The following is a 27685-nucleotide window of genomic DNA, read 5'->3' as shown; positions in this document are numbered from 1 at the left end:
CGCATTCAGTAAACAGAGAGCAGGTAGGCAAGAAGACAGCCAAATATTAAGGCTCATACTTTTCCTCATATTCTCAATGCAAGTTGTGTATCAGATCAAAGTCATCCAGACAGATACACATAGAAAAACCTCATTAAAAGAAAAACAAAAAAAAACTTTGCTTAGTATAGGAAAGAATGACTACTACTTTAAAAACCCTGCCTGAAAGCAGAAGAAACTGTACTACCTTCACCAGAGGTAAAGCACAAACCAACTACTTCCATTTGTTAGAAAACAAACCAAAATGCTTCACACCCACATAGCAGAATTCCTTCTCTACAGATACATTAAAAAACCCTGTAGAAATCTTAAAACTTAAAAGGTAAAACCCCACAGATTCTATTGCAACACTCAAACTACCAATTAAGTCATTAGTTTATAGAAGATCTGCAAAAGTCATTGGTGATTCGCTAAACCTAAATTCAGATTCCTGAAACATTTAGTAATCACATTCCTCTAGATTAGGGAGATATGGGAGGACAATGCTTTAAAGTCTTTTCCAAGATTTAAGTTACAAACACTTGTTATCACCTAAAATTTTGAAGAATTACAGATCAACTATTTCAGACTAATGTTTCTGGACAGCAAACATTTCTCCTAATTAATCCATTCATTTCAATGCTGCACATGGCTAAAACAACAGGTTAGGTCAGCTCATCCTTTTAGCCTGGTTTCCTTAAGAAATGTGATTGCTGTAATCATGTTCTCTGTAATCTGTCAATCATCAGTGGCCTTCTCCCTTTCACTTTTTTTTCTTCCCAACAGCAGCTTTGGAACCTGCTGTTAATTTTGACAAAAGGGTAAAAAACAGAGGAATGCCCCTAACTAGTGACCCAGCTGTGAGAAAAGGTGTACCTTACATTCATGCCTTACCGAACAACTGAATATACAAGGATATGCCTTGAGGTATAGTACAAGTGCTATGCTGAAACATGCATTTATATCTACTAACACTTTGCCAATTCTTCCAAGAATCATATCCACTAACTCCTAGGAATATCAGATCAATGCAGAGGAATATTCCTAGGAATAAGGAGCGATAGAGACACAAACAAAGTTAAATACTAGTTTCTGGTGTTTCTAGTTTAAGCAAGTATTTGGCAGTTTGTAGTTTTTTGAAAGATCTGTGCTATATTTGGAAGAACTAACTTTTTAGACATTCAGTCAGGAAGCAATAAGAATTTGTGAAATTAAACAAATATCCATTTCAAGGAACTTATCAGTTTTTCCACATTTCATCTCTTCCTGAAATCTACCCATTATATACACAGTAATGCTGAACAGTACCAGAGGAACAATATTAAAGGTTTAAAACACATTTGAAGAAACAATAGGAAGCAATTAGCTTGCCTAACTATTTTACTAGAACACAAGAAAATTTTTTATACCAAAGATATAAAAAATGTTTCACTATAGTTTAAAATACACTTCCATATTCAGTCTCACAAGGACTGTGCACACATGCAAGAGAAATTAACTTTTTTTCCTCCAGATGAGATGAGAGATTATGGTTTAGAGAGAATCAACTGTAATCTAGCATTATACTTTTATACTAAACAAACAACAAAAAACCCCCAACCACACACACATGAAAAACATCAGCACTTAAAATACCCTTTTCCAGTAAGCTGTTGACTTGTCATCCAGGAAGTTGCAAATATTTCATAATATCTGTATGTATTACATGTGGGGATTTTTTCAGATTTCCAATCCATAGTTGCCAGAGTCCAATGCTCTCTGACCAGGCTCTTTATATATTCCATGGATGGTGGGCATGATGTTTAATATCAAATTTACTTTTTTGAAGACAGTTGATGTTACACAGGATTTCTGATTTAGCAGAGCGATCCAGCAATATAACCAAATCACAGTACAAGTGTAAGTTACACTTAGCAAAATATAGCAATTGCAATATACACAGTTCAGTCACAATACCAATGTGATCCCCATTACTGGTCTCTATACTATGCTCAACATCACAATGCTAGGCGTCCCCAGTCACCAGGAAGGAATACATGGGTTGAAGCCAGCTCGAGCCTGTTGCTCTCTTCAAAATTCTTTTGTTAGTTGTCTAGTTTTTATACTCTATGTTGGACTGAGCCACCTATTCACTCCCCCCATGCTGCTCTGGCTAACTCAGGGAGACATTCACACTCTTTTAATGAAATCTGGGAGAAACATTTTACTACCAGTTGATCCACTCAACTGTTATCTAAAAGTCAGCTTTCTTTGCAACAGCTGTGGTCAGTCACACCCTGCATTATTCTCTGAGCTTCATGGTCACATCGCCCTTGCCCATCTCTACTGAGCCTTCTTCCATTGTAGGGGTTTATTGGTCAGTCACAATAGCAAACTGAAATTGTAAAATATTGTATAGACATTTTAGTTTCATTTTTTGTTAAGTAGCTATATTTACAAAAAAAAAAAAGAAACAACAAAAGTTTTGGCTTTCTACCAGTTAGTAAGCATTTTATTGGAATGATCTTTCCCCAATCACTACTATGCCAACAAAGACATACCTCTTAGAAGGAAAAAGGCTTCCTAATCCTTTTAAAGTCACAATGCATTTGCTAACACTTAAAGCAGCGTTTCACTGTGCTCTCTGAACCTAAGGACACAAGACTACTGAAGTGAAAAGCTGATTCAACAATTCAAACATTTTCTATAAACTAAGCCAAGTAACTTCCACTAATTCAACACTTAAGATTTTCACAGAAAGGAAGTGAAACTTAAATTTTCCTAAAATTAGTAGTCCGAATTCTTTACGTGTCAGTTTCACACTGACAGTTCTAAAGGTATTAATAAGGAGAGATAAAATGAGATTTTCTGAAGATCAATTGATATACTTTGAGAACATCTTGAACTTTAAAGCATATGTAATAATTTTTGAAGTCTTGTTTGCCTTATTAAAATAAACCAGAAAAATATACAACTTAATATATTGGGTTTTTTGTAATAAAGTTTTTTGTAATAAAAGGTTTTTAATTTTGTGGGTTGATTTTTTTTTCCTCGATAATTTTCCATATTAAGGTTTTGGAATATTTATATGATAGCATTAAATGTGCTGTTGTCATTCATAATATTTATAAGTCTAAGAATGGCATGTTCCACACAAAAGAAATTTGTAATGTGCTTCTGACATACTAAGTAACAATAAGCCATACTGTTAAGGAAGAATGGAAATTCCTTGTTAGAAGGATGTACATAAGATGACTTACGAAACAATCAACGTTTGCGGGTAATTCTGTTGACAGCACTAGAGTTTAGTATTTGAGCAGTTTCTCATTTTAAATTGCTAAGTCACTTCAAAATATTTTAGTATGACTTCTGAAAGTCAGCCTTTTTAATAACAGTTTAGTGAGCCAATTCTAAAACCAATACTTTGTTCTTTCATATAGCAAATAAAACACAGGTAGCTTTTTTTGATCCAAACTGACACATCCAGAACACACTATAATAGCCTTTACAGACTACCCGTATCTTTTAGAAAAGCATCACAGGCTACCAGTTAGGCACTGATTGCCCCCACACCTGACTGCACAGGTCACCAACAGCTCAGTTGCAGGTTTCATTTAAAGAACATTCTTCTGATTAGCCATCAGCTACAACTATTCACCAGCCCAAGTGTTTTGCTTACCAAAAAAAAAAAAAACCAACCCCAAAACACCAAAACAAAAAACCTCAGTGTGTTTTCTTTCTTAGGTCAGAACAACAATGTGCAAGTTAGATGAATACTTTGTATGATACTGTTCTAATTATTTTGCAATGTTTCACACAAGAAAGGTTAAATGATGGATTAAAACCAGCAAGGCCTACAAATTGTCAGTCATCATACTAGTTTTAATGATAATAGTATAATCATGCTATCAGGGTAAGGAGGAAGACACAACATCAAGACAAAAAAATAGAGCTATATTTAATTTTTTTTTTCCAGCATAAAGGCAAAAGAAGGGAAAAACCAGCATGTACACTCAGAGCACAGATTACGCAGTTTTCCTCATGAACCAGTTTAATCCCCTCTGTAAACCCTTAATTGTAAACCACGTGAGACTATTCTTCTGTGAACAAAGTCATTCTGAAAGGAAATATGCCAGTTGAAGAGATTTCTTGGTACATAATATTTTGATTTCCCTAACTTAATTCAGAATTGCTGATATACATTTCAGCTGAAGTAGTATAATGGTTTTGGCACTAACAAGTTGGATGAGGCAGGTCTGTTATTTAGATTCCCTAATTCTTATCATATGAATAGAATGGGTGACTCTATGCAAGTCTTCTGTACACCCCCCTCCCCCCAAGACAATCAATGTTAAAATATCTCCTAAATAACAGGGGGGGAAATAAAAATATATACCTGCTTTTAGTTTGTGTTGGACATTTTCACTTTCCTGAGATATGAAAATTCAGGCACTCAAATTCCAAATCTGCATGAAAGTATGCTACAGACTACAGCAGAGAGGAACCAGTCCAGGAGGTTCCTGGAGCGTATGGCAGATAACTTCCTGACACAGCTGGTGAGTGAGCCAACGAGGGAAGGTGCCCCGCTGGACCTCTTGTTCACCAACAGAGAAGGACTTGTGAGCGATGGTTGGAGGCTGTCTTGGGCAGAGCGATCATGAAATGATAGAGTTTTTGATACGTGGAGAAGCGGCGAGGGGGGTCAGCAAAACTGCCACCTTAGACTTCCGGAGGGCGGACTTCAGCCTGTTTAGGAGACTGGTCGAGAGTCCCCTGGGAGGCAGCCCTTATGGGCAAAGGGGTCCAGGAAGGCTGGACATTCTTTAAGGAGGAAGTCCTAAAGGCACAAGAGCAGGCTGTCCCCAGGTGTCGAAAGACGAGCCGGCAGGGAAGAAGACCGGCCTGGCTGACTAGAGAGCTCTGGCTCGAACTCAGGAAAAAGAGGAGAGTCTATGACCTCTGGAAGAAGGGGCGGGCAACTCAGGAGGACTACAAAGGTGTAGCAAGGTTGTGCAGGGAAAAAACTAGAAGGGCCAAAGCTGAGTTAGAGCTCAGTCTGGCTGCTGCTATAAAAGACAACAAAAAACACTTCTTCAAATACATTAGCAGCAAAAGGAGAGCTAAGGAGAATCTCCAGCCCCTAGTAGATGGGGGAGGAAACACAGTGACCAAGGATGAGGAAAAGGCTGAGGTACTTAATGCCTTCTTTGCCTCAGTCTTTATTAGCAGGGCCGACTGTTCTATGGGTGCCCAGCCCCTGGAGTTGGAAGATAGGGACGGGGACCAGAATGGAGCCCCCATAATCCAGGGGGAAATGGTGAGTGACCTGCTGCACCACTTAGACACTCACAAGTCTATGGGGCCTGATGAGATCCACCCGAGAGTACTGAGGGAACTGGCAGATGTGCTCACCAAGCCCCTTTCCATCATTTACCAGCAGTCCTGGCTAACTGGGGAGGTCCCTGCTGACTGGAGATTAGCAAATGTGACACCCATCTTCAAGAAGGGCCAGAAGGAGGACCCGGGGAACTACAGGCCTGTCAGCCTGACCTCGGTGCCAGGGAAGCTGATGGAGCAGATCATCCTGAGTGCTATCACACGGCATGTAGAGAATAACCAAGGGATCAAGCCCAGCCAGCATGGGTTCAGGAAAGGCAGGTCCTGCTTGACCAACCTGATCTCCTTCTATGACAAGGTGACCCGCCTAGTGGATGAGGGAAAGGCTGTGGATGTTGTCTATCTAGACTTCAGTAAAGCCTTTGACACGGTTTCCCACAGCATTCTCCTGGAGAAACTGGCTGCTCATGGCTTGGACGGGTGTACTCTTCGCTGGGTAAAGAACTGGCTGGACGGCCGGGCCCAAAGAGTGGTGGTGAATGGAGTTTACTCCAGTTGGCGGCCGGTCACAAGCGGTGTTCCCCAGGGCTCGGTGTTGGGGCCAGTTGTGTTTAATATCTTTATCAATGATCTGGACGAAGGGATCGAGTGTACTCTCAGTAAGTTTGCAGACGACACCAAGTTGTGCGGGAGTGTTGATCTGCTGGAGGGTAGGCAGGCTCTGCAGAGGGACCTGGACAGGCTGGATGGATGGGCCGAGGTCAACTGTATGAGGTTTAACAAGGCCAAGTGCAAGGTCCTGCACTTGGGCCACAGCAACCCCATGCAACGCTACAGGCTTGGGGAAGAGTGGCTGGAAAGCTGCCTGGCAGAAAAGGACCTGGGGGTGTTGGTTGACAGCCGCCTGAATATGAGCCAGCAGTGTGCCCAGGCGGCCAAGAAAGCCAATGGCATCCTGGCTTGTATCAAAAATAGCGTGGCCAGCAGGACTAGGGAAGTGATTGTGCCCCTGTACTCGGCCCTGGTGAGGCCGCACCTCGAATACTGTGTTCAGTTTTGGGCCCCTCACTACAAGAGAGACATCGAGGTACTGGAGCGTGTCCAGAGAAGGGCAACGAAGCTGGTGAAGGGTCTGGAGCAGAAGTCTTATGAGGAGCGGCTGAGGGAGCTGGGACTGTTTAGCCTGGAGAAAAGGAGGCTGAGGGGAGACCTTATTGCTCTCTACAACTACCTGAAAGGAGGTTGTAGAGAGGTAGGGGTCGGTCTCTTCTCCCAAGTAACAAGTGATAGGACAAGAGGAAAGGGCCTCAAGTTGCGCCAGGGGAGGTTTAGACTGGATATTAGGAAATTTTTCTTCACCGAGAGGGTTATCAAGCATTGGAACAGGCTGCCCAAGGAAGTGCTTGAGTCGCCATCCCTGGAGGTATTTAAAGGACGTTTGGATGAGGTGCTTAGAGACATGGTGTAGTGGTGGTTTTGGCAGTGTTAGGTTTATGGTTGGACTCGATGATCTTAAAGGTCTTTTCCAACCTATATGATTCTGTGATGCTGTGACTCATCTGGCATATGAATTACTAAGAACTTTTTTCCCCTAACACTAGGATTTAGTAGGAGTAGTAACATCTGACATGCGGGAAGACAGATTATAGTAAACTAGCTCCGTGAACACAAAAGTTATTTACAACTGACAACCACAAAGAGCAATACATTTCAGTGATGGATTTATCAGTTGACAGACCCCAAATCAAGCACTACTTTCCCTCCCCTCTGATATCCTCTACAGCTTTTCCTCTATCCATAGATTTATTGTTATTTGCCTAGAAGTGTACAGAAACAAGCAGTACTAGTATACAACTGTGCATGGGGGTGTGTGTGTATATATATATATAAAAATAAAATTGCAAATTACATTTACTCTAAGATGCTATATTGATGTAACTGTAGATTATTAAACAGAAGGTTGAAATAATCTGAAAGTTGTACAAAACATCCCTTGTTGACAGGGTGTCTATACAAGTGACTCTTGTTGACAACGGGACTATAAATGCTGTACCATTACTGCTAAAAGGAAAAAAAAAAAAGTGCTACCTAAAGTTCATCTGGTTTTCTTTCCCTTTTTAATATGAAAATATGTAGAAAAACAATGCACTGTATACAGATGTTTTCAGTAAAAGCCAGCATAATAAAATACATTCTACCACCACCACAATTAAAACATCTTAAAAAGTGAAGCCAGAAGAAAACCAGACCAGATTATATTCAGATAAATACAAGCTTTTATCTTCAGCACATGCATACACTCAATGAATTCTAGGGATCAGATTATAATATTTTATAATGATCCTGGAACTGAATGAAAAGGTTTTTAATCTTTTTGTAAACTTTTATCTTTCAACTTTGTTTCAACAACATCGAATGCAAGAGAAAGTACATTGCAATTTAATTTATTTTTAATAACAATTTTAGCATAAGCAAATGGATAAATTAGATGAGGATTTTACCATATTGTAGAGAAAACAAACAAACAAAAAAATCTATCCGAGTCAATAGTTTGAACAAGTTTTGTCTAAACCACCTTTCAGCACACATCCTTAGCTTAGCTCCGCTGCAGTTAGACATAGTATTTCAGGTGAAACATGAGGTTCACGATCTTAAAGCATTAGTGTAGTTTTATGAGAACACATGTAAATGGTAACCCTCAAAGACTACATTTAAAGTTCATTAAAAAAAAAGACAGAGACAGAAATCCTGAAAGTACCATTTCCAATGTTTCCTGCCATACTTATTCTTCCCCTTGAATCAGCAAGATATAGTTGTTACTGAGACAAGCAGTATAGTTTGTTCTCTATTTCCAACGGATTTTCCTCATGACATACATTGTTAAAGCACTCAGTCTCTTTCATTTCATTCAATTCAGCATTTAAGGTCTTATTTTTGCAATAATTTAAGAGGTCTTATTTTGAAATAATTACAGATGGAGTGTACGCTTAACTCAGGTAGCAGTAAAGGCAGCAGTAAGAACTTCATTAGTCAGTATTATAAAATAGTATTTTAATGAACTTGCTTAGTATTAAGTTTCAGGGGCTCAATGACCACACTCCTAACTTCTGAAAGAGTATCATCTCACGAGACTAATTTTCAGAACTCACATACTACATTTGAAAATTGTAATGAAAACACCAATAGAGAGAGCATGAAAGCATAGGATTCTCACACCCCCCCAAGTCACAAAGCACCTATTTCTGTTTCAAAAATTTTATTGTAGTTAAAGTACAAAAAACCATATTATTTCCTCAGAAAGATTATAGAATAGTTTTTAGCCTAGTCTGTAGCACCCTTATGCTTACATAGATGGTTACTGTGGGAGATAGAAGGCACGGAAGTTAAGCATGTTCTTGTCTGCATTACAGCACCCATCTGTCAACAGACTTGAACAAAAAAGCCAAGTAGGATTTTTCCACCTTATATGGGAAAAAAACCCCGCAAACAAAAAACCCAAATGCAGGGTTATTACATTTGACACTGCAATCCTGAACAACCGCTCTAAGTTACAGGAACACCACACTATATCCAATTCAAGGACAAGGAGTTTGGAGATATTTCACTAGCATCTGCACCTTCAAAAACTTTGTACTACTGGGAGAGAGATAAATTTTTAAGTTAATTCTAAGCACCCTACAATGAAGGGTAGAGTGTTTGTCTCAAACATTCACAGAAGTATACACGGCATTCTTAAAATAAATAAAATCCACATATGAAAACAACCATAAAAATGTGACATTTCCCAAATGTTTTCCAGCTCAAGAACACTAGTGCCACATCGCTGAAATTGACTACCAAAGTTTATCTGTCTAGAAATTAAGCACTGAAGGATGTCAATTTTTCCCAGATATCAAGAACTACTTTTTTGAAATTTTAGGTATCTAAAATTGAACCTCTACTTCTTAGAAGCATACCAAGAAGGAACTTTTTCATGGACTTCTAAATCCTACTGCAAACAAAGGACTATTTCAGACATTCTAGTAATCTACAAATTAAGGCAATGTCTCCTAATCTACATCTGACTGGCTTGATATTTTGTTAGCCTTAAGAATACAGTGAAAATTCCATACCCAGCATGAATGTGGGATTTTGTCCTTAAAAAGTGACAGTCTCCATGAGTGGCATACAATATATGCAATTCCAAGGGATTCCTAAGAACAGCACTGCATTTACAAGTATCAAAGATTTCACTCAGTGGGCCACCAGTAGAAACAGAGAATAAACAGTAAACTGTTGCATTGGGTTTGCATGGCAAGGTTTTGGTAGCAGGGGAGGCTTCTGTGAGAAGATACCAGAAGCTGCCCCCATGTCAGACAGAGCCAGTTCCAGCCAGCTCCAAGACAGACCCACCACAGGCCCAAGCTAAGCCAATCAGCAATGTTGGTAGCACCTCTGTGATAACATATTTAAGAAAGGGTAAAAAAATGCTTTGCAGCAGCAGCTGGGAGAGAGGAGTGAGAATATGTGAGAGAAACAACTCTGCAGACACCAAGGTCAGGGAAAAAGGAGGGGGAGGAGGTGCTCCAGGCACCAAAGCAGAGATTCCCCTGCAGCCCGTGGTGAAGACCATGGTGAGGCAGGCTGTCCCCCTGCAGCCCATGGAAGTTAATGGTGGAGCAGATATGCACCTGAAGCCCATGGAGGACCCCATGCCAGAGCAGGTGGATGTCATCGAGGGGAGCAGCTCCAGAGCTAGCCCAATATGCAGCAGTGTGGCAGATCTTGGTGCACAGAGGAGGTTCCTAAGGCAGGGAAACACCAGGGCAGCAGAGACACCCACCAGGAGCTAGCAGCTCTCAAGGGAGATGCTGAGGAGGCCTGGGCATTGCCAGAGCAACCACAGCCACCCACACATATATAAAAAGCAGCCTAGGGAGCACTAGCAACCAGGAAGACTAGGAACAGAGCAGGCAAACAGGGCATGTCACATCACCCAGGGCATGATGTGGCACTTCACTGAGAAGGGCATGCAGGAAGGGCCTAGTCACCCTACCAGCTCAAGAGGTGAGTTCAGTTGGTGGTCATCACCTTCTCAGGAGCTCTGCTATGGTATCCACCTAGCAGAAAGCCATGTCCTCTGCACTCACCAGAATGGATGTGGCAACCCAGACAGAGCTCCCATGAAAACATGCAGCCATCCAGATCTCAGGCTATAGGGAGTGCCAGAGCCTTTCACTAGTAATGGATAGCAGTAGTGAGAACAGCTGTGTGAGGTGTGACCAGGTGGACAATCTGCTCAGCCTGGTGGCAGAGCTACAAGAGAAAGTAGAAAGGTTAAGGAATATTAAGGAGTCTGAGAAAGAGATAGACTGGTGGAACCATGCTCTGCTCTCCCTGAGACAGAAACAGGAACAGCCACCAGAAAAAACACAAGATCAAGGGGATCCTGTATCCTCCCCCCGCCAGGCTAAAGGCGGTAGCTTAAAGGAAAGGAGTGAATGGAGGCAAGTCCACACTCGGGGTGGCAGGCAAACACCCTCCTTGCCCACCTCGCCTTCCCAGGTGCCTCTGTACAACAGGTATGAGGCTCTGGATTTGGAAGGTCAGTCGATGGATGATGTGGATGACGGTCCATCAGAGTCCACCAGAGCTGTCACCAAGGTCAGAAAGGCCTACCCCCTGTATCACAAACACCTCCACAAGGAAGAAAAGATGGGTTATAGTTGTAGGCGACTCCCTTCTGAGGGGAACTGAGGGTCCAATATGCCGGACAGACCCTCCTCTTAAGGGAAGTCTGCTGCCTCCCTGGGGCCTGGGTTAAGGACATCACTAGGAAACTTCCTAGCCTGGTACTCAGACTATTACCCATTATTACTCTTCCATGTGGGTGGTGATGAAGCCACAACGTGTAGTCCAAGGGCGATCAAAAGAGACTTCAGGGCCTTGGGATGGTTGGTAAGGGAATCTGGAGCACAGGTTATTTTTTCCTCTCTCCTTCCAGTTGCAGGCAGCGATATTGGAAGAAACAGACGGACCCAGTCTTAATACATGGTTCTGTGGCTGGTGTCACCACCAGAATTTTGGGTTTTTCGATAATGGGATGGCCTACACGGCACCAGGCCTGCTGGCGTCAGATGGGATTCACCTTTCTCAAAGGGGGAAGAGGGTCATTGCTCACGAGCTAGCGGGGCTGACTGACAGAGCTTTAAACTAGACTTGAAGGGGGAGGGGGATAATATCAGGCTTGCCCATGACAAGCTGTGGGACAACATGCCAAGGTTAGAGGGATGGGGTGCTAGTGAGGGCCCTCAGCCTGTTGCTCTGAGACGTGATGGGTACACTGCAGCACACTTGAAGTCTTACGGAGGTGAGCCGGGGGCCCTGAGGTAATAGGAGCCAACGGGGAAACACCAGTGAAATACCTCAAAGGAATTAAGGTGTGTTCCTCTAAAAAGGTGACACAGCCAACAGCCCAGCTGAAGTGCCTCTACACCAATGCATGCAGCGTGGGGCAACAAACAGGAGGAGCTGGAAGCCACCATGCTGCTAGAAAGCTACGACCTAGTTGCCATTACTGAAACTTGGTGGGACAAATTCCATAACTGGAGTGCAGCTATCGATGGCTACGGGCTGTTCAGAAGGGACAGGCGAGGAAGGAGGGGCAGAGGGGTTGCCCTCTACATCAAGAAATGGATAGAGTGTGAAGAGCTGTCTCTGAAGAATAGCCACGAGCAGGTCGAAAGCTTATGGGTAAGAATTAGAGACTGAGGCAACAAAGGGAACCTTGTGGTTGGTGTCTACTACAGGCTGCCCGATCAAGGGGAGCCTACTGACGAAGCCTTCTTACTCCAGCTACAGGAGGCATTGCGCTCGCAGGCTCTCGTCCTGCTGGGGGATTTCAACCACCCCGGCATCTGCTGGAAAAGTAGCACAGCAAGCTGTATGCAATCCAGGAGACTCCTGGAGTGCATCGAGGATAACTCCTTAAGCCAGGTAATAGACAGCCCTACCAGAGGGGATGCAATACTGGACCTGTTGGTCACCAGCGCAAGTGAGCTAATCAGAGATGTCAAGATTGGAGGCAGCCTGGGCTGCAGTGATCGTGCACTGGTGGAGTTTGCAGTCCTGAGGGACATGGGACAGGCAAAGAGTATAGTCAGGACCCTGAATTTTAGGAAAGCAAACGTTCAGTTGTTTAAGGAGTTAGTCAATGGGACCCCCTGGGAAACGGTCCTCAGGGACAAGGGAGCAGAACAGAGTTGGCAGATCTTTAGGGACGCTTTCCATAAAGCGCAAGAGCTCTCAGTCCCCAGGTGTAAGAAATCAGGAAAGGAAGGCAAGAGACCAGCATGGCTGAGTTGAGACATGCTGGTCAAACTAAAGGGCAAGAAGGAAATGCACAGGCAGTGGAAGCAGGGACAGGTAACCTGGGAAGAGTATAGGGACACTGCCCAGTTGTGTAGGGATGGGGTCAGGAAGGCCAAGGCCCAGCTGGAGCTGAACTTGACAAGGGATGCAAGGAATAACAAGAAGGGCTTCTATAGGTATGTCAGCCAGAAAAGGAAGGTCAAAGAAAGTGTACCCCCCTGATGAACACGACTGGCAAACTGGTAACAATGGATGAGGAGAAGGCTGAGGTACTCAACAACATTTTTGCCTCAGTCTTCGCTGGCACCCTCTCTTCCCACACCTCTCGAGTGGATGGACCTCAAGGCAGGGACTGGGGGGAGCAAAGTCCCTCCCGCTGTAAGGGAAGATCAGGTTCAAGACCACCTGAGGAACCTGAACATATATAAGTCTATGGGACCTGACGAGATGCATCCCAGAGTCCTGAGGGAATTGGCTGATGTAGTTGCCAAGCCACTCTCCATGATATTTGAAAAGTCATGGCAGTCAGGTGAAGTCCGTGGTGACTGGAAGAAAGGAAACATTGTGCCCATTTTTAAAAAGGGTAGGAAGACCCTGGGAACTACTGACCTGTCAGCCTCACCTCTGTGCCTGGGAAGATCATGGAACAGATCCTCCTAGAAGCTATGCTAAAGCACATGGAGGACAGGGAGGTGATTCGAGACAGCCAGTATGGCTTCCCCAAGGGCAAGTCTTGCCTGACCAACCTAGTGGCTTTCTATGATGGAGTTACCACATCAGTGGACAAGGGAAAAGCAATGGATGTCATCTATCTGGACTTCTGTAAAGGCTTTGACATGATCCCCCGCAACATCCTTCTCTCTAAATTGGAGAGATATGCATTTGATGGGTGGACTGTTCAGTGGATAAGGAATTGGCTGGATGGTCACATGCAGAGGGTAGCAATCAACGGCTCAATGTCCAGATGGAGATCAGTGACGAGTGGTGTCCCTCAGGGGTCTGTACTGGGACCAGTACTGCTTAATATTTTCATCAATGACATTGACAGCGAGATCGAGTGCACCCTCAGCAAGTTTGCAGATGACACCAAGCTGAGTGGTGCAGTTGACACGCCAGAAGGACGGGATGTCATCCAGAGGGACCTGGGCAAGCTGGAGAAGTGGGCCTGTGTGAACCTCATGAGGTTCAACAAGGCCAAGTGCAGGGTCCTACACCTGGGTCGGGGCAATCCTCGGTTTCAATACAGGCTGGGGGATGATGTGATTGAGAGCAGCCCTGAGGAGAAGGACTTGGGGGCACTGGTGGATGAAAAGCTGGACATGAGCCGGCAATGTGCGCTCGCAGCCCAGAAAGCCAACCGTATCCTGGGCTGCATACAAAGAAGCGTGGCCAGCAGGTCGAGGGAGGTGATTCTGCCCCTCTACTCCCCTCTGGTGAGACCCCACCTGGAGTATTGCATCCAGCTCTGGAGTCCTCAGCACAAGAAGGACATGGACCTGTTGGCGCGGGTCCAGAGGAGGGCCACAAAAACGATCAGAGGGGTGGAACACCTCTCCTATGAAGAAAGGCTGAGAGAGTTGGGGTTGTTTAGCCTGGAGAAGAGAAGGCTCCAGGGAGACCTTATTGTGGCCTTTCAGTACTTAAAGGGGGCTTATGAGAAAGATGGGGACAGACATTTTAGTAGGGCCTGTAGTGATAGGACAAGGGGTAATGGTTTTAAACTAAAAGAGGGTAGATTCAGACTAGATATAAGGAAGAAATTCTTTACGATGAGGGTGGTGAGACACTGGAACAGGTTGCCCAGAGAGGCTGTAGATACCCCATCCCTGGAAACATTCAAGGTCAGGTTGGACAGGGCTCTGAGCAACCTGATCTAGTGGAAGATGTCCCTGCTCATTGCAGGGGGGGTTGGACTAGATGACCTTTAAAGGTCCCTTCCAACCTAAACTATTCTATGATTCTATAATGTGCCCTGAAGGAAGCTGTGACCCCATGGAGAGCCCACGCAGGAGCAAGCTCCTGGCAGGAACTGCGGCCTGTGGAGAGGAGCCCATGCTGGAGCAGGTTTTCTGGCAGGACCTGTGGTCCTGTGGGGGATCCACACTGGAGCAGTCCATTCCTACAGAACTGCAACACGTGGAAAAGGACCCATGCTGGAGCAGTTTGTGAAGAACTGCAGCCTGTGGGAAGGACCCACATTGGAGAAGTTCGTGAAGGACTGTCTCCTGTGGGAGGGACCCCATGATGGAGCAGGGGAAGACCATGAGGAGGAAGAAGTGGCAGAGACAAAATGTTATGAACTCACCGTGACCCCCATTCCCTGTCCCCCTGTGCTGCTTGAGGGGAAGAGGTAGAGAAGTCAGGAGGGAAGTTGAGCCTGGGAAGAATGGAGAGGGGGGAAGGTGTTTTTTAGATTTGTTCTTCTCATTATCCTACTCTGATTTGATTGGTGATAAATTAAATTAATTTCCCCAAGTCGAGTCTGTTTTCCCATGATGTTGTGGTGGGTTGACCGTGGCTAGCCAACAGATGCCCATCAAGCCGCTCTTTCACTCCCCCTCCATCAATAACACAGGGGGAGAAAAATACAATGGAAAGCTCATGGGTTAAGATAAGGACAGGGAGATCACTCAACAATTACCATCTCTCTTCTGCTGGACTATCCAGTGCGGGTCCCCAACGAAGTACAGGTCCAGCCAGAAAACCTGCTCCTGCATGGGCTCCTCTCCATGGGCTGCAGGTCCTGCCAGGAGACTGCTCCAGCACGGGCTCTCCCCAGGGTCACAGCTTCCTTCAGGGCACATCCACTTGCTCTGGAGTGGGGTCCTCCACAGGCTACAGAGTGGATATCTGCTCCACCATGGACCTCCATGGGCTGCAGGGGTACAGCCTGCCTCACCATGGTCTTCACCACGGGCTGCAGGGGAATCTCTGCTCTGGCGCCTGGAGCACCTCCTCCCCCTCCTTTTTCCCTGACCTTGGTGTCTGCAGAGTTGTTTCTCTCATATATTCTCACTCCTCTCTCCCAGCTGCTGTTGTGCAGCAGTTTTTACCCCTTAAATATATTGTCATAGAGGCGCTACCGATGTCGCTGATTGGTTCAGCTTTGGCCAGCAATGGGTCTGTCCTCAAGCCATCTGGCATTGGCTCTATCAGACATAGGGGCAGCTTCTGGCATCTTCTCACAGAAGCCACCCCTGCAGCCCCCCCGCTACCAAAACTTTGCCATGTAAACCCAATACAGACAGTAATTGCTGAGTGATCTCCCTGTCCTTATCTCGATCCACAAGCTTTTAATCATATTTTTCTCCCCCTGTCCTGTTGAAAAGGGGGAGTGATAAAGTGGCTTGGTGTGCACCTGACAGCCAGCCATGGTCAACCCACCAGAACTGTCCAAGAGAAATTGACCTGAGATGACTCAACTGGCAGGTCAGCTGTTAGTCTGGTAGAGCCCAATAGCTATCTGAACATCTGTACAGTGATCACACAGATGTACCTCAGATACATTTTTTTTTTTAAATCTAGATTAAAGGTAGTACAGATAGTTAGCCTTTTTATAGCAGTCAAAACTAGACAGCATGTACTGTAGCCTGTGTGGACTTCATTATTATTTCTTTCCCTCTCTCTCTCTCAGTTCCTTGCCACCAATCTTGATATCTTTTATCTACCTAAAAGTGTAGACAGGCACTTTTGCATAATACCATTGTCTTCACCTGCTGTTCAGGTATACCCTCAGAAAGAATATAGGCCTTTCTTCCTTTGCAGAACCTTCTGTGTGTATAAACACAGTATTTTCATCCTATTTGAACACAATTTAACCTTTTAAGTATGTCTGAACACACCATAAGAGAACCGGTATTTATCTACAGGGTTATGACACCCCAGGCTGTACCAGTTTAGATTTTCAATTTAATCTTCAGTGGGGCAGGAAAAAGCTTTAAGAACAAGATGTCTAAAGATTCTTAGTAAGAAAATGGAGAAATTGAAGTCTGATCCATGAGAGACATAGAAGTGTCCTCTTAATTTTCCTAAGTATAAAGTTAGGTAGGAATCTCAACCTCTGAAAAATCCTATTTACTAACTCACTGATCTCTCTTCTTTTAAATATATGTCCTGGTTTCAGCTGAGATAGAGTTAATTTTCTTTATAGTGGCTGGTATGGGGCTATGTTTTGGATTTGTGCTGAAAACAGTGTTGATAATACAGAGATGTTTTAGTTGTTGCTGCACTAGTCAAGGACTTTTCAGCTTCCCGTGCTCTGCCAGGTGCAGAAGAAGCTGGGAGGGGACACAGCCAGGATAGTTGATCCAAACTGACCAAAGGGCTATTCCATACCACATGATGTCATGCTCAGTATATAAAGCTGGGGAAGAAGAAGGAAGGGGGGACATTTGGAGTGATGGCATTTGTCTTCCCAAGTAACCATTACGCGTGATGGAGCCCTGCTTTCCTGGAGATGGCTGAACACCTGCCTGCCCATGGGAAGTAGTGAATGAATTCCTTGCTTTGCTTTGCTTGCGTGCGTGGCTTTTGCTTTCCCTATTAAACTGTCTTTATCTCAACCCTCAAGTTTTCTTACTTTTGCTCTTCCAATTCTCTCCCCCATCCCACCAGGGGGGAGTGAGCGAGCAGCTGCGTGGTGCTTAGTTCCTGGCTGGGGCTAAACCACGACAGTCCTTTCTGGCGCCCAACGTGGGGCACGAAGGGTTTGAGATAATGACAGATTTGATTGGAATGTGCTAGATGATAGAATTTATAGCTGTTATTGCTGTTTAGCTATTAATTAAACAGCAGGCTTCTGTGCTTGCCATAGGGCTTGCTTGCCTTACTGTATGTTAGAGTCTAGGGCTTGTTAGTGGCTGCTTTTTGCTTTCACTGCTTGCCGTGCTGCTGTACTGCTGATCATCTTACTCTGCTGTGCCTGGGAACATTTTGATAACAGCAATGGCCATGTGCCTGGGCTGGCAGATGGCCAGGGCATCGCTGCTGTTTCTGTGCTGCTGTACTGGACAGGCTGGAACTCCGGTGTGAACTCAAGTTGAAGGGACTGTGACCTGTGGATGAATCCACGTGGGAGCAGGACACCCTGAAGGGTCTGTGCCCATGGATAAGCCCATGCCAGAGCAGGTATATCTTGAAACGTCTGTGGCCATGGTTATGTCTGTGCCACAGCAGGTATACCTCTGAAGGGATTGTGGCCCAAGGATAAGTCCACGCTGGATAAGGTGCACCTCGAAGCATCTGTGGCTGTGGATGAAGTCCATGCTGCAGCAGGTACACCTCGAAGCATCTGTGGCTGTGGATAAAGTCCATGTTGCAGCAGGTACACCTCGAAGCATCTGTGGATAAAGTCCATGCTGCAGCAGGTACACCTTGAAGCATCTGTGGCTGTGGATAAAGTCCATGCTGCAGCAGGTACACCTCGAAGCATCAGTGGCTGTGCATGAGGCCATGTTGGAGCAAGTTTACTTCTGAAGGGACTACAGTCTGTGGATAAGTCCAAGCTGGAGCAGGGGCAAGGGGAGGACTTCATTGCAATGTTAAATCTGATGGTCTGGTCCAAAGGGACCAGGGGTGGAGATTGTAATGGAAATACCTTTAAATTGTTGTATCCCGTGATTTGAGTTGCATGTTGTGGGAATTACTATAGCAGGAACCCCTTGTTGCTAGCCAGGCTAGGAGCAAGGGGAGGAGTTTATTGCAATGTTAAACCCTATAACCTGGCCCAAAAGGACCAGGGGTGGACATTGTAATGGATATACCTTTAAATTGTTGTAACCCGGGATTTGAGTTGCATGTTATAGGAATTATTACAGCCGGAACCACCTGAACAAATGGAGGACAAGCCTTACAAGAAGCAGTGCAAGTGCAGCAGTGACCTGACCTGAGCTGGCTTTGGTGCCCAATAACTCCAAGAAACACACCACCTCTCCTGTCCTGAGTAACAACCATAAGAGATGAAGCCCAAAGTCATGGACTAAATGAACTCAGTGGACATTGTGTGGACATTTATGTACATTTTACAAATATTTTGTAGGGGTGGTCCATAGACTAAGGGAATGATATGTGTGTATTATATCAAAGGATGGGAAGGGTGATGGTGGGTAATGAGAATGTATTGGATAGTGTGAGACCTGAGCATGACGTAAATGGTATGGAATAAGGGGTGGATACTGTCCTGGTTTCAGCTGAGATGGAGTTAATTTTCTTTATAGTGGCTGGTATGGGGCTATGTTTTGGATTTGTGCTGAAAACAGTGTTGATAATACAGAGATGTTTTAGTTGTTGCTGCACTAGTCAAGGACTTTTCAGCTTCCCATGCTCTGCCAGGTGCACAAGAAGCTGGGAGGCTAAACCACGACAATATAAAATAAAAAAAATATTTGAACCTTGTAAAAAATTGCATTTAAGAAAAGCACAATACAAAAACCAATCCCCAGAAATATAAAATTCAACCTCTCTGCATACAAACATTGGTTGATAAATAATAAAAAAAAACCCCAAACACCCCCCCCCCTTCTAAATTCATTATAAATACTTTTTTTTTCAAGAGTTTTATTCTACAGAAGCTTCCAGGAAATTTTTCTGTTGCTCTAAAGTACGTAGCTAAATCATTACAAAATTTTTCTTCCAGTAGGATCCTTGGTACTTTGCATGCACAATACATTACTATTTAATAAGAGTTAAACAAATAAAGGCAGTCTTGCACATGTTACATTTACTTAACTCTAGTCACATACTGCTTTGAACTAATTATCTCCAAGTTCTTTAGAGCTCTGCTCTTCTGAAAGTCCACAACATTTAAAATATCTGTATTTTAACTGTTTTATAAGTGAGATAAGCCTTAATGAGTGCACAAAAGTGTCCATTAATACTGCATACATAGGTTACATTCTAAAACTGTAAGGGTACTTAGCCTTCTGCAAGTGTTCATTCCACAGCTCACAATACATCCAAGCGCTTCCATTGAGGGTATCAGGTTAAGAAGTCCTTGCCACTGACAGTATCTTGTTTGCCTGGCTCTGCCCACATCTATTACACATCAGTTTTTCTTTCAGATTGGCTAGCTCTCTTGAGCCGCCAAAACCATTTGTCTTTAAACCGTAGTTGTTAAAGCTACCTGCTGCTCCAGAATACCAAGTTCAAACAAAACAAGAGGTCTTTCACTTCTTCCTAAACTTGTTTTAAAGACCTTACTTTCCAAGCACTGCCTTACACAAATGTTCTTTCTGTATTCTTCTTCTCCCCAGCTTCAGCCTCCATCCTTCCATCCAAGTCATTTTACCATCGCTTTATAGAAAAATTCTTTCAGTCATCTGACAACAAGCAGTCCTCCAATTGCTTGCCTAACTTTTCTGCGTGTGAGTTCCTCATAACAATACTCTCTCTCAGGATCACTGCAGCATTTCTTCCTGACCTAGCCTCTTTGCACAGCTAGCTGCAATACATGGCCTCTCTGTGGTTTCTGGTTTCTCACTGAGGGCTGCTTGTCACAAAGAACTTGTAGCTTTCACCTCTGAAAAACTCTGCATTTCAGTCAATACCCAAACCACATAAAGAGTGTAAAGCAGAATACAAGACAAACGCAAAAAGTCTCTCTGGTCTTCAGCAGCACAACAAATGCCACACTCCCCAATTATGGTTGCAATTCTACCCACCCCACTGTCCTGGTTTTGGCTGGGATAGAGTTATTTTCTTCCTAGTAGCTGGTATAGTGCTGTGTTTTGGATTTTAGTATGAGAATAATAGTGATAACACACTGATGTTTTGGCTGTTGCTAAGGGGTGTTTACACTGGTCAAGGACTTTTCAGCTTCCCATGCCCTGCCAGGTGCACAAGAAGCTGGGAGGGGGCACAGCCAGGATAGTTGATCCAAACTGACCAAAGGGCTATTCCATACCATATGATGTCATGCTCGGTATATAAACTGGGGGGAGTTGGCCGGGGGGTAACGATCACTGCTCAGGGACTGGCTGGGCATCGGTCGGCAGGTGGTGAGCAGTTGTATCACTGTTTTTTTTTCCCTTGGGTTTTGTTCCTCTCTCTCTCTCTTGTTGTTTTCCTTCTCATTACAATTTATTATTAGTAGTATTTTTTTGTTCCAATTATTAAACTGTTCTTATCTCAACCCACGAGTTTTCTTACTTGTGCTCTTCCGATTCTCTCCCCCATCCCACTGGGGGGGGAGGGGGAGCGAGTGGCTGTGTGGTACTTAATTGCTGACTGGGGCTAAACCACAACATCCACATAATGCTGGATAGAAAGAAAATATACGTGTGGACTTCAGAGAGCTTTGTTGCCAAACCCCAGTAAGTCTTTGCTAAGCATGCATGAACAGCAATTGCTCAGTGCTTATTTGTCCAGAGTTGAATTTTTTCGTTAGTAGTTCACTAGTTTTTCCATTAGGACAAGCTGTGTCCTTATCAAAGATATATGCGCTCTAAAATTTCATCTCTCTTCTTTAAAAGTTAAGATATTAGATCCAGAAAGGCTACATTTTCTTTCTTTGGCTGAAGTTTTCTTAGAAGTTCACTCCAAGTAGCTTAAAGCATACATCTATAATGAGAAATGCAAGTCTTAATAGCTGATATTGGGCATTCGAAAGCAATTGCAAACAAGGACTTCCAAATTTAAATATGAAGTAGCTTCCAGCATAAACAGAGCCATGGACAGACTCACAGCACTATTTTTATTTTCTCCCAGTACCAAAGGATTCTTCTATGCCTTCTTTAGAAGCATTTCCCACCTGCTATGTCATCTACCATAGCATGCTGTATTAACTCCAAAATAAGAGGACACTGTTTTTAATCCTTACCCTTGGAGCAATCCAAATTTTGACCAGCTCCTAGACACTGGTGTTTCCATTCTGTTAGAGGAAGCATATTTCTTCAAAGTTTTAGAATCAGTGGTCACTTCCCTCCTTCCACCTGGTGATCTCTCATTTACAATTAAATTGCTGAACTATTGCCAAACTATTTCCTTTGTACTTTAAACCAGAGCAATTTTTTTCATTACGGTACATAAAACCCAACAGCTCATAGTTGTTTTGGTTTTTTTTATCTTATATTACTAACCAGTTTTAAGAAAAAAAGAAGAGTCATTGGATATGAGAATGGGGGGTTTTGTTTGTTTTGTTTTAATTTTAAATTTGATTCCATTTTGAAACAAATAATTTTTCCAACAAGTTCTGCAAATGGACTAAAATTAGTTAATACTGTTGAGAAGCTAAGTCCTGCCCACTAACATCAAAATCACTTTATAAGCCCTAACCCCACCAGCCTTTCTCCCCTTGATAAGTGAATGTGCATCAGAAAACAGTTGTTTTTCCTCACTGTTCAGCAGCCAACACTTATGAAGAGAATCAATAAAAACAAATACTGATCAGAATGAATTTTAATATCCTCCATGCATATAAAACTGTTTACAGCAAAAGAGAAAGAACTATACCAGTAATTCAGGTGAGCATTTTACCTTATGAATCTGAAAGGTGAAACACACTCTACAACCACAAAGAACTTTATCTAGTACAGCTGAAAAGAAATTAAAATATTAGTAACAAATGTGACAGATAAGCACTTTACATACATTAAGCAATTGAGAGTTTCAAGGTATACAGAATGAATAGAATCACCAATATTTCTAGAGAAAGAGCAAACAAGTTTTCCTATTTTATAGTTAAAGCTAGTAAATTAATTAAGAGTGTCAGTTGTAGATTGCCAGAAAGGAAATCCATTCCTGTTCCAAGTACACAATGATTTCTGAGGGAGGAGGGGGTGAACATAGACACCGTTTCCCTTCTACGGGGAGGCAATCATATAATATCCTTATTTCAGACCTGCTTACCACTCATTGCTTTACTGAAACAGTATATATGTAAGCATATGACTACTAACTACACATTAGTTTCTTCCCTGTTCTCTGCAGCTGAAGTTTTCAGAGGAGAAATGGTTCCTTTAGTGTTTTCTCATTTCCAACAGGATCTTTCTTCAAATTTGAGACATGACTTTTTTCCTCTACATAGCGGGCAACCTGCGACACCAAGAGCTACTGGTATTAAAAATACTTCAGACATTGTCAATATCCTTCTAGAGGCAGAATGTTCCAGCTGCAAACAATAAACTGAACATCTGGCCAGATTTTCCAGAAACTCAACATCTGCCTCTCATGCTGTTTTTTATAGGATCTAAGCATTTCAGAATTCATCTCCAGTTTCTCTACAAGCATAGCTATTTCTAGAAGATCTTCAGAAGCAGCACAAGTAGCTAGCTCCACTAACAATGCACTGAAAAAATGAAAAATTATTGTAATTCAGCCTTGGGCATGTGAGTTGCACCTCCTTGTAAAATAGTCAGACATAATGTTGAATCTTGCCTGTCCTCTAAAACAGAAGCTAACTTTTCCACCTATTAACGTCAAAGCTGAAAAGTCCTCTGGACCATCTGTTTTAACACTTTGTGCAATCATATCTTTTAAAAACTAAAACTCCTCGTTTCTATCACATGTAAGATCTGTCCATCTGAAGAGCTTGAATCAAGTTCCATAACCAATGCAAATACTGGCTGAATTTTCCTACTAATCCAGTATAATTGTTAAGTAGGAAAAGTTAACACTGCGATTTAATGTAATCTTGTTTCTGTGAGAAGTGTTACAGGGATGTTTTTTTTCTGTATTTTTAAAGTTATGGATGAACTCAGCAAATGTCTCTCCTGTAGTGACATAAAAAAGATGAACAAGATCTGGTAGAAAAGAAACCTCTCCTTTCTATTCCCTTAATTTCCCAGGACATCGGCAATTAAGTTACGACTTCACTGACAAGTTCGTGAATTTTATTTCTTCCATTGGGAGCCTTAACACTTAATTCTGCTACTGTGTAGATAGTCCAATCCCCTAATGAAATATGCTAATCCTGGCCCTCAGAAGCAAGAAGAATTTATCACGCTGTTCAATTCTCTTCATACAACTTAAGAAAAATGTTATCCTAGCTTTTTTTTGGAGAATAGCGGAAGGAGAAGACTTTCCTCAGCAGTAAACAACATGATCCATACAACCCCAAATTAATTTTTAAAAATGGTTATGCAAAACATCATGCTTTAACTAAACTCTCAAGTATATTTGAGTTTTATCAGCATTTTCTTTTGCTAACATTTCTGGAAAAAAAGGTTACTAACTCATACAAAAAAGAAAGCAACAGTTTTCATAAAAATGTCTATATTATCAGTCTACAGCTTTTCCAATTATTCCTGAAATATTCTGTATGCTGAAGGCTTCAGAGACATGTTAAGTGCATTCCCCCTCTCTGTAATATGTATAATGAAATAGCATCATAGATAAGTAGGCCTGGAAGAGTCCTCAAAATTATCATCTACTTTAAATGGTTTTCTTGACAGAAGGTTAAGTTGATTATAGCTAAGCCACATTTTCCAAGTCTTGTGTTTTCTGTTTACTATCTTTCTGTACTTACCAATTATTTTTGAAGAAGTATGCAGCCCAAAACGCTTCTTTCAAATTTAGTAAGCATACCTATATTTTATCTTTCAAATCACTAATGGAATTTGAATGAAAACTATATCCAAGGACATGCCAAGTATGGTTTATCAGAACTCCCCAGGAGACCATGCAAGAAGTTCAGCTGTAGATCATTCTTGTAGGTAGAAGAAACTAACCTTCCTAATGAAAACTACCTCTCAGTGTGCACCTATAATTTGCTTGTTTCTTATACTACAGCTTCCATAAATAAGTTAAAATAAGCAATGTTTCTGATTTGAAGAAGGGTGGCTGACCAAAGAAACAAAGCAACTTCATTCCTTTTAGAACAACACAAGAGATGCATTGCTACTTAATTCATATATAGCACAAAATAACCAAATAAGTTTTCTTTCCAGCTAGTAATGTGACAAAATGAATCACAGCATCTTCCTATTTATTCAGCACCTACCATGCACCAAAACCAGTCAATACTGGTAGTTTTACTGGCATTTCCCAAATGTGCTAATTGGACACGCTCCAGCACCTCAATGTCTTTCTTGTAGCGAGGGGCCCAAAACTAAACACAGTATTTGAGGTGCGGCCTCACCAGTGCCGAGTACAGGGGGACGATCACTTCCCTAGTCCTGCTGGCCATGCTATTCCTGATACAAGCCAGGATGCCATTGGCTTTCTTGGCCACCTGGGCACACTGCTGGCTCATATTCAGCCAGCTGTCAACCAACACCCTCAGGTCCTTCTCTGCTGGGCAGCTTTCCAGCCACTCTTCCCCAAGCCTGTAGCGTTACATTGGGTTGTTGAGGCCCAAGTGCAGGACCCGGCACTTAGCCTTGTTGAATCTCATACAATTGGCCTCGGCCCATCGATCCAGCCTGTCCAGGTCCCTCTGTAGAGCCTTCCTCCCCTCAAGAAGATCAACACTCCCACACAACTTGGTGTCATCTGCAAACTTACTGAGGGTGCACTCGATCCCCTCATCCAGATCATTGATAAAGATATTAAACAAGACTGACCCCAACACAGAGCCCTGGGGAACACCACTTGTGACCGGCCGCCAACTGGAGTTAACTCCGCTCACCACAACTCTTTGGCCCCAGCCATCCAGCCAGTTCTTTACCCAGAGAAGAGTACACCCGTCCAAGCCATGAGCAGCCAGGTTCTCCAGGAGAATGCTGTGGGAAATGGTGTCAAAGGCTTTACTAGAGTCCAGGTAGATAACATCTACACCCTTTCCCTCATCCACTAGGCAGGTCACCTGTTCACAGAAGGAGATCAGGTTGGTCAAGCAGGACCTGCCTTTCATAAGCCCATGCTGACTGGGCCTGATCACCTGGTTGTCCCGTACGTGCTGTGTGATGGCACTCAAGGTGATCTGCTCCATAACCTTCCCCGGCACCGAGGTCAGGCTGACAGGCCTGTAGTTCCCCAGATCCTCCTTCCGGCCCTTCCTGTAGATGGGCGTCACATTTGCTACCCTCCAGTCAACTGGGACCTCCCCGGTTAGCCAGGACTGCTGATAAAGGATTGAAAGTGGCTTGGTGAGCACTTCTGCCAGCTCCCTCAGTACCCTTGGGTGGATCCCATCCGGCCCCATAGACTTCCGTGTGTCTAAGTGGTATAGCAGGTCGCTAACCATTTCCCCTTGGATTATGGGGGCTTCGTTCTGCTCCCCGTCCCTGTCTTCCATCTCAGGGGGCTGGGTACCCCGAGAACAACTGGTCTTACTATTAAAGACTGAGGCAAAGAAGGCATTAAGTACCTCAGCCTTTTCCTCAGCCTTTGTCACTATGTTTGCCCCCGCATCCAATAAAGGATGGAGATTCTCCTTAGCCCTCCTTCTGTTGTTAATGTATTTATAGAAACATTTTTTATTGTCTTTTACGGCAGTAGCCAGATTAAGTTCTAGTTGGGCTTTGGCCCTTCTAATTTCCTCCCTGCATAACCTCACGACATCTTTGTGGTCCTCCTGAGTTGCTTGCACCTTCTTCCAAAGGTCATAAACTCTCCTATTTTTCCTGAGTTCCAGCCAAAGCTCTCTGTTCAGCCAGGCCGGTCTTCTTCCCCGCCGGCTCGTCTTTCGGCACATAGGGACGGCCTGTTCCTGCGCCTTTAAGATTTCCTTCCTGAAGAATGTCCAGCCTTCCTGGACTCCTTTGCCCTTCAGGACTGCCTCCCCAGGGACTCTGTCAACCAGGCCCCTAAACAGGCCAAAGTCTGCCCTCCGGAAGTCCAAGGTAGCAGTTCTGCTAACCACATTCCTTACCTCTCCAAGAATCGAAAACTCTATCATTTCATGATCGCTGTGCCCAAGACGGCCTCCAGCCATCACATCACCCTCAAGTCCTTCTCTGTTCGCAAACAACAGGTCCAGCGGGGCGCCTTCCCTAGTTGACTCACTCACCAGCTGTGTCAGGAAGTTACCTTCCACACACTCCAGGAACCTCCTAGACTGTTTCCTCTCCGCTGTATTGTATTTCCAGCAGACACCTGGTAAGTTGAAGTCCCCCAGGAGAACAAGGGCTAGTGATCGTGAGACTTCTCCCAGCTGCTTACAGAATATTTCATCTGCCTCTTCATCCTGGTTGGGTGGTCTGTAACAGACTCCCACCATGATATCTGCCTTCTTGGCCTTTCCCCTGACTCTTACCCATAAACACTCGACCCTTTCATCACCATCGTCAAGCTCTAGACAGTCAAAACACTCCCTAACATACAGGGCTATCCCACTGCCTCTCCTTCCTTGCCTATCCCTTCAGAAGAGTTTATAGCCATCCATTGCAGCACTCCAGTTGTGTGAGTCACCCCACCGTGTTTCCGTGATGGCAACTATGTCATAGTTTTCCAGCTGCACAATGGCTTCCAGCTCCTCCTGTTTGTTGCCCATGCTGCGTGCATTGGTGTAGATGCCCTTCAGTTGGGCTATTGATCCTGCCACCTTTTTTGGGGGAGAAGCCCTAATTCCTATGTAACTGTTCTCAGGCACTTCCGTGGTTTCTAACACATCAACAACCCTTGTGTCTTTGCTGCCACATAGATCTCCATCCCCTACCTCCACTGAGATGGCTAGGGTGCTGCACACGTTAGTACAGGGACATTTCAAATGTGCTCCAGTGTACTCAGCACATTGTGGAGCAGACCGAAGGACCTTGCTAGCACACCGTCCCTCAAACATTGGCCTGCCGCCCACAGGCTTATCTCTAGCGAGCCTGGTTTTATCCCTTTCCCCCTTCAAATCTAGTTTAAAGCTCTTTCAATGAGCCCTGCTAACTCTTGTGCAAAGATCCTTTTCCCCCTTTAAGACAGGTGTACCCCATCTGTCACCAGCAGGCCTGGTGTCATGTAGACCAACCCATGATCAAAAACCCCCAAATTCTGCCGGTGACACCAGGGTCGGAGCCAGGTATTGATCAGCTGGGTCTTCCTGTTTCTTCCCTCATCATTCCCTGAAACTGGGAGGATAGAGGAGAACACTACTTGTGTTCCTGATTCCTTAACCAGTCGTCCCAAGGCCTTGAAG

General features: G+C 43.8%; 1 protein-coding gene across 5 annotated transcripts in view; it reads right to left on the bottom strand.

Annotated features, from left to right (window-relative positions):
* Positions 1-27685, bottom strand: part of LOC142402972 (spindlin-Z) — a 106184-nt gene that overhangs the window by 38333 nt on the left and 40166 nt on the right. The gene's annotated exons all lie outside the window — the stretch shown is intronic.

The sequence above is a fragment of the Mycteria americana genome (genome assembly GCF_035582795.1).
Source record: "Mycteria americana isolate JAX WOST 10 ecotype Jacksonville Zoo and Gardens chromosome Z unlocalized genomic scaffold, USCA_MyAme_1.0 Scaffold_18, whole genome shotgun sequence".
NCBI classification, from domain to species: Eukaryota; Metazoa; Chordata; class Aves; order Ciconiiformes; family Ciconiidae; genus Mycteria; species Mycteria americana.
The sequence above is the reverse complement of the archived record's forward strand: the minus strand, read 5'-3'. Positions and strand labels throughout refer to the sequence as shown.